Here is a 7,511-nt window from a genome sequence, read left to right on the forward strand (position 1 = left end):
TTTTTTTTTTTTTTAATTGAGACAGAGTTTTGCTTTTGTTGCCCAAGCTGGAGTGCAGGGGCACGATCTCGGGTCACTGCAACCTCCACCTCCCGGGTTCAAGCGATTCTCCTGCCTCAGCCTCCCAAGTAGCTGAGATCACCAATGTGCACCACTGTGCCCGGCTAATTTTTGTGTTTTTATTAGAGACGGGGTTTCACTATGTTGTCCAAACTCTTGACCTCAGGTGATCCGCCTGCCTCGGCCTCCCAAAATGCTGGGATTACAGGTAGGAGCCACCATGCCATCCTTGCCTGTTTTTTAAGAGACAGGCTCTCCCTTTGTCACCCAGGCTGGAGTTCGTGGCGCACCATAGCTCACTGCAGCTCCCCGTGCCTGGGCTCCAGCGATCCTCCACCTCAGCCACCCAAGTAGCTGGGACTACAGGTGTGCGCCGCCACGCCCTGATATTTTTTTATTTTATAGAGATGGGGTCTCCCCATCTTGCTCAGGCTGGTCTCCTACTCCTGGGCTCAAGCTGTGTGCCTGCCTCAGCCTCCCAAAGTGCAGTGATTATAGGCGTGAGCCAATTAGTCTAAAATTTTAAATGAACACTGGCTGCCCCTCCTCTGGGGTCCCAAGCACAGTTCCAGCACCTTCTGTACATGATGTCTCTGCCACCTCAGTGCAATTTGGGTTACGAGGGAGGTGCTGGTGTCTCATTTTTACAGATGGGGAAAACAAGGCTCAGAGAGGCATAGCTACTTATCCAGGGTCACACAGCAAATGGGAGCAGAGCCGGGGCAGCTATGACTGACACCAGAGCATGTCTGTCCACTGTGAGCTGGACCTTGCCCAAGATAGACCAAGTCCCCACTCCCAAGGTGCACAGCCCAGCGGGGGAGACAACACATAACTGGGCAGTTACATGTAACTCGGGCAGAGCAGGGTGTGATGAGGTCACACAGGCAGATGGAGACCCAGAGCAGGTACCTGACCCATCCAGGGTGTCCAAGGAGGATTCCAGGGGAAGGGAAAAGGGTTGTTCAGGAGAGAGGAACAGCATGTGTGATGGCTCAGAGGAGAGACAGGAGAGTGGCTAAGAGCACCGAAGAGTCCGAGGTTCTAGATCCTTCTCTGCTGGTCAGTTTCCACTCCTTAGAGCCATTCTCTCGACCAAGCCTGGCACGTGGGTAGCTGGAGGGTCAAGGCTGGGGCAACCATCCTACCCCTGCCTGGGATATGGGGAGGCAGGAGTGCCGAAGCAGCCCCCTCTGCGTCTGGGGGGCCCAGCAGGACCCCGTCCAAGTGGAGATTGGGAGGGGTGAAGGTGTCCAGAGGCACTTCCCTGGTCTCCCGCCTCGACAGGAAAGGAAATGGCAGGGTGGGGGTGGCAGAAGTCTGTTTCCCGCCCCCGCCTCAAATTGGACACTTCCTGCCCCAGGCCAGCTCCTCGGTGGGCTGGGACCCCTTCTCACCCCTCCTGGACTCTCCAACCCCCATTAGTGAGGCCGCCTGCTGAGAGTCTGGGAGTCCCAGGTGTTCCGGGCCTGCACTCCCCCTGCTGAGTGAGGACCATTAAAGATGAATAATGAGCCCAGCTGGAGGGACCTGGGAGGTAGTGAGGGGCTGGCGCTGGGGGTGGGGTCCAGGGAGGCCCCGAAGCCTCCTCCGTTGCGCTGGTCCCAGAGGCACCTGGGAAGGCCATCAAGGAAGGAGTCCGAGTCCTGGAAGCCACCTGAGCACCTGGTGTGGCTCTGATTTCACCTCCTTACTGCCTGCCTTTGCTCTTTGCACCTACCCCCTGCAGGGAACCGCCTCCACCCCTGCCCAGCTAAAGTCATCAGAGTTACCAAATAAAAATCCAAGACATCTGGTTAAGTTTGGATTTCAGAAAGATGATGAATCGTGGCTTGGCGTAAGTATATCCCATGCAATTCTTGGGATATGCTTATAGCATCATTCATAACTTTTTTTTTTTTTTTTGAGACGGAGTTTCGTTCTTGTTACCCAGGCTGGAGTGCAATGGCGCGATCTCGGCTCACCGCCACCTCCGTCTCCTGGGTTCAAGCAATTCTCCTGCCTCAGCCTCCCGAGTAGCTGGGACTACAGGCGTGCGCCACCATGCCCAGCTAATTTTTGTATTCTTAGTAGAGACGGGGTTTCACCATGTTGACCAGGATGGTCTCGATCTCTTGACCTCGTGATCCACCCGCCTCGGCCTCCCAAAGTGCTGGGATTACAAGCGTGAGCCACTGCACCCGGCTTTTTTTTTTTGAGACAGAGTTTTGCTCTGTTGCCCATGCTGGAGTTCAGTGGTGCAATCTTGGCTCACTGCAACCTCCGCCTCCCAGGTTCAAGCGATTCATGCCTCAGCCTCCCTAGTAACTGAGACTACAGGCGCGCATCCCCATACTAAAGTAATTTTTGTAATTTTTGTTTGGTAGAGAAGGGGTTTTGCTATGTCGCCAGCATGGTCTTGAACTCCTGGGCTCAAGTGATCCTCCTGCCTCAGCCTCCCAAAGTGCTGGGATTATAGGCATGAGCAGCTGTGCTGGTCTGGAGTGCATTTTTTTTTCTTTTTTTGTGAGACGGAGTTTCGCTCTGTTGCCCAGGCTGGAATCCAGTGGCACAATCTCAGCTCACTGCAATCTCCGCCTCTCGGGTTTAAGTGATTCTCCTGCCTCAGCCTCCTGAGTTGCTGGGACCACAAGCACCTGCCACCACACCCAGCTAATTTTTGTATTTTTAGTAGAAACGGGGTTTTACCATGTTGACCAGGATGGTCTCAATCTCTTGACCTCATGATCCACCCACCTCAGCCTCCCAAAGTGCTGGGATTACAGGCGTGAGCCACCACGCCTGGCTGTTTTTTGTTTTTTAATATTTTAATTTTTTAATTTTTTTTGAAAGAGTCTTTCTCTCTCCCCCAGCTGGAGTGCAGCGGTGCAATCTTGGTTCACTGCAACCTCTGCCTCCCGGTTCAGGTGATTCTCCTGCCTCAGCCCCTGGAGTAGCTGGGATTACAGGCGCCTGCCACTACTTCCAGCTAATTTTTGTGGAGTGGGCGTATTTGAATATCTCACCATCTGCCCATCAGCCCTGTCCCTGTCCCTTCCTTGACCCTTCTCTGGCTCAGCGAGGGTGCCTTAGGTCCCCGGCAGGTCACTGGCGCAGTAGGCATGTCTTGGAATTTACACAAAAAGACCCAAAGTTGCTGTAACTCTGGAAGCCTCTGGAGAGGTCCCTCCCTGGGGGAGAGGGAGTGAGAGGCTGCATGCCCACTTCCCCCAGGAACTCATCACTCGGAGCCCCTTGCCTCTCCCCTGGCTTTCAGGGAAGACTCGGGTGAGAGCACCACTCCCTGAACCCCGGGTTCGAGTCCTGACTCCGCCGCTTGCGGGTTGTGTGGCTTTCAGCCTCCCTCTTTCTCTGTGCCTCGGTTTCCCTGCCTGTAAAGTGGGGATACACTGCAATGCCATTACTGATACCAGCTGTCGGGGTTGTTGACAGGGCTGAGTGCGTTGATTTCTTCAAGGTCCGGCACACAGCACTCGCTGAAGTGATGGCCGGGCCCCAGCCTCCCTCCTGGCCCGGGAGGAGGGGCCGAGCGGGAAGTGGAGGTTAATTTTAGCCCTGATGACACCCACTGGCCGCCTGCCTTGTCCAGACATCCCCAGCCAGGCGTGAGGTTCGAAGCGTCCCCCCACCGCCAGCCTCTGACATCCAAGGAGCCTGTTTATTCGTTCTCATCCTCCGCAGCATTCTTTGTCTGCCTGCGCCTGCCACCCGGGCTCCTCTGTCTCCAGCCCTGTGAGGTCCTGCCTCGTGTCAATGGGGGTGAGGGCCACCTCACCTGCAGATCTCCCTGAGACAGGCTGTAATCCCTGGGGTGGTCAGCGGGGGGTGGGTAGGGGCAGGGTCACTCCTGTCCCAAAGTCCAGAGATCTTTATTCTTTGTTGCTAATTCTCCAAGTGGGAGTCCAAGCTTCCATCACAGACAGGGACATTTACTCAGCACCTGTCTACTGAGTGCCTACTGGGTGCCAGGTCATACTGGGTACCCAAGCCCTGCCCCGTGAGCCACCCAGTCTGGGGAAGACACTGACAAACCACGAAATGAACAGGATTTTTTTTTTTTGAGACAGAGTCTCTGTCCCCCAGGCTGGAGTGCAGTGGTGCAATCTCGGCTCACTGCAACCTCCGCCTCCCAGGTTCATGTGATTCTTGAGCCTCCACCTCTCAAGTAGCTGGGATTACAGGCACCTGCCACCACGCACAGCTAATTTTTGTATTTTTAGTAGAGACGGGGTTTCGCCACGTTGGCCAGGCTGGTCTCGAACTCCTGACCTCAGGTGATCCGCCCACCTAGGCCTCCCAAAATGCTGGGATTACAGGAGTGAGCCACCACGCCCCGACTCTTTATATTTTTATTTATTTATTTATTGAGTGAGACCGAGTTTCACTCTGTCACCCCGGCTAGAGTGCAGTGGCGTGATCTCAGCTCACTGCAACCTCCACCTCTCGGGTTCAAGCGATTCTCCTGCCACATCCTCCTGAGTAGCTGGGATTACAGGTGTGCGCCGTCACACCGGGCTCATTTTTTGTAAGGCTCTGCCCTTGTTCTGAAGTCCCATCTCAGCACAGTCATGCTTTGGGAGGGGCATGACCAGGGGCTGCAGCTGGGCCGAGAGGCTGAGTGGCTGCAGGTGGAGGCTGAGTGTAAATGAGGGCTATGGAACATTCTGAGAGTCTGGGTAGGGGAAAATTGCTGCTCTCCAGAGAACACCAGCAGGGATGGAGTGGACTGCAAATTCCGGCGCATCTTCCCACAGTGGCGTCTTCACGATCCCCGCAGGGCTGGGCCGGGTGCCCAGGTTGCTGACTCTCCTGGCTGTGATTTTTGCCGACGGACGGACAGGTATCTTAGAAACCTTGAAAATACCCCCCGAAAACAAACCAAGAAAATTAGGCTTTTAAGCTCCAGGTTCCCACAGACCTTCTCCTGTTTTCATTCTTGAAAATACCTTCACTGAGCCGGGCACAGTGGCTCACGCCTGTCATCCCAGCCCCTTGCGAGGCCAAGGCAGGCGGATCATTTGAGGTCAGGAGTTTAAGAACAGCCTGGCCAACACGGTGAAACACCGTCTTGTACTAAAAATACAAAAATTAGCCGGGAGTGGTGGCAGACATCTGTAATCCCAGCTACGGAGGAGGCTGAGGCAGGAGAATTGCTTGAACCCAAGAGGCGGAGGTTGCAGGTGGCCGAGATCGTGCCATTGCACTCCAGCCTGGCGATAGAGCGAGACTCAATCTCAAAAGAAAAAAAAAAAAAAAAAAAAAAAACAGTACCTCCATTGGCTTTTCTGATTCTAAAATTGCCCCTCGCACACCTCACAAAACCTTTCCAGAAGGAGAGAAAGGCCTCTTTGTTCCCCCGCCCCGTGTATTCCCTGGAATTTTCTCTCCCCAGGCAGGAGGTAAATGCTATTGTTTTTCCAAACACAAGGTTTTGCAATAGGCTTTATTTCCACTCCACAATACATGGCCCCACAGCCTTTATTGCTAGAAATCGGAAAATGAAGCATGTCCAGGCCCCGCCCCTTCATCCACCTCAGGCTGAAATTTAAGCTGCATGAACCCGGCTGGGCCTGGGTACCAGGGGTGGGCAGACCCCAGTGTGTTGGTGCCAGGGGGTCGGGGGTGAGGCCAGGGTCAGGTTTCTAGGGGTGCCAGGTTTCTGTCACCGTCGCCTGGGGCTTCCCCCACTCTGGTGATGTCAGCACCATGTAGATGAGCAGTGAGAGGCTGAGTTCTTAAAAGTATTACAGGAGGGGAAACTGAGGCCCACAGAGGGCCAGGGACGAAGGCCAACCATTCCAGCCTGCAGAGGGGGTATGCAGAGACCCTGTGGGGTGATGGGAGGATCAGCGTGAACCTCAGCCTCCTGAAGAAGGTCCCGGCAGGGGCTCCACTCTGTAGCGGAGGTGACTGAAGTCCAGAGCAGTCGAGGGACTCATCCAAACTACACAGCTGCTGGACGTGACAGGCGGTTTTCTGAAGATCTTAGGGTCAAGAACTCCAAAGTCAGGCAAGTCCCGCATACAGCCCTGCTCCACCACTTAGGGGCTGCAGGTGGCTTCTGATTTTAAATGAGGACGTCTGGAACATTCTAGTGTTGGGGGAAATTGTTGCTTTCTGGAGAATGCCAAGGGGGACCCAGTGATGGAGGGTGGTGGTGAATCCCAGGGGTTCTCTGAGCCTCAGTTTCCCCATTGGTACAATGGAGGTGCAGAGGTGCCTGTGATACCTTCCTGAGGCCCAGGTGGGACGGTGGAGGGGCATAGGGAGGGAGGGTGTGGGGGGTCTGGAGAGTCTTTGCCAAGCCTCCTGGTGACCCCGGGCCTGAGCCAGCCTCGCTGGGCCCATCATTCACCTGCCACCCACACCACACACCTGGGCCCCTCTCCCCACCACCTGGCTACAAGCCAGGGGTCCCGGTAGGGCAGGCCACATTTCCTGGCAGGCTGGGGCAGGGCCCGTCCCCAGGGGGTAAGAGGTATGGGGACAGGCTGCTCTGTCCCCTGTAGCCCCTATGGTCGCTGTCTCTACCTGAACTGCTGTCGGCATCAACAGCTACCTTTTCCAACTTCTCTTTCTTTCCCTCTGGAATTTCCTCTGAGGCTTAGAGGGATGTGGAAGCCCCCCTTGGGTCCCACAGGAGCAGAGGTCTAGCCACCTGGCCAACACTGGGGGACCCAGGCCTGCCCCCTGTGGAACCCCGGCACCACCCCAAACCCCCATTGCCTTCCGCCTACGCCAGATCTTACGTGTGGTTCACGGCGCACCCAGCCCAGCCTGTGGGCTTTCTCCCTCCTCCTGAGTGGCAGCTGCCCTTGGCTCCCAGCCCTGAGGCCCCAAGGGGAGAGAAATTTCCAGCAGGCTGGCAGCTCCACCACCCACCTAGCCCAGGCTGAGGGAGAAGCTGGGGTGTCCAATGAAGGCCAAGACCCCAACGAGGGGAACAGATGGCATCACTGCACACCCCAAGCAAGTCTCGGCTCATCTGAGCCAGAGGGAAGAGATCCTTGTGGCCTGAGTTAGGATCGGGGCACAGGGGTGGCTGGAGGGGCCAGTGGAAGGGGCTGATCTGGCTGGGAGGGTCCGAGACCACCTATCTGGGGAGGCTCCCTGGAGGAGCTGTCTGCACCGAGCCCTGAAGGATGGATGGGAATTAGGCAGGAGGCAGGGGGCAGAGTGTCCAACTGGAGACAGCCTGGTGCATTGGAGACTCCCAGTGATTCAAGTCATGAGCGCCCTCTCTCGGGACCTCAGTCTTCACACCTGTAGGACCGCTGTGTAACCTGGGGCTCCAGGACAAAGTGACACCAAGACTGACAGCCCCATGAGTTATGGTTTTTTGTTTTTTTCGAGACGGAGTTTCGCTCTTATTACCCAGGCTGGAGTGCAATGGCGCAATCTCGGCTCACCGCAACCTCCGCCTCCTGGGTTCAGGCAATTCTCCTGCCTCA

Source organism: Cebus imitator, unplaced genomic scaffold, assembly GCF_001604975.1.
Source record: "Cebus imitator isolate Cc_AM_T3 unplaced genomic scaffold, Cebus_imitator-1.0 Scaffold53, whole genome shotgun sequence".
NCBI lineage: Eukaryota > Metazoa > Chordata > Mammalia > Primates > Cebidae > Cebus > Cebus imitator.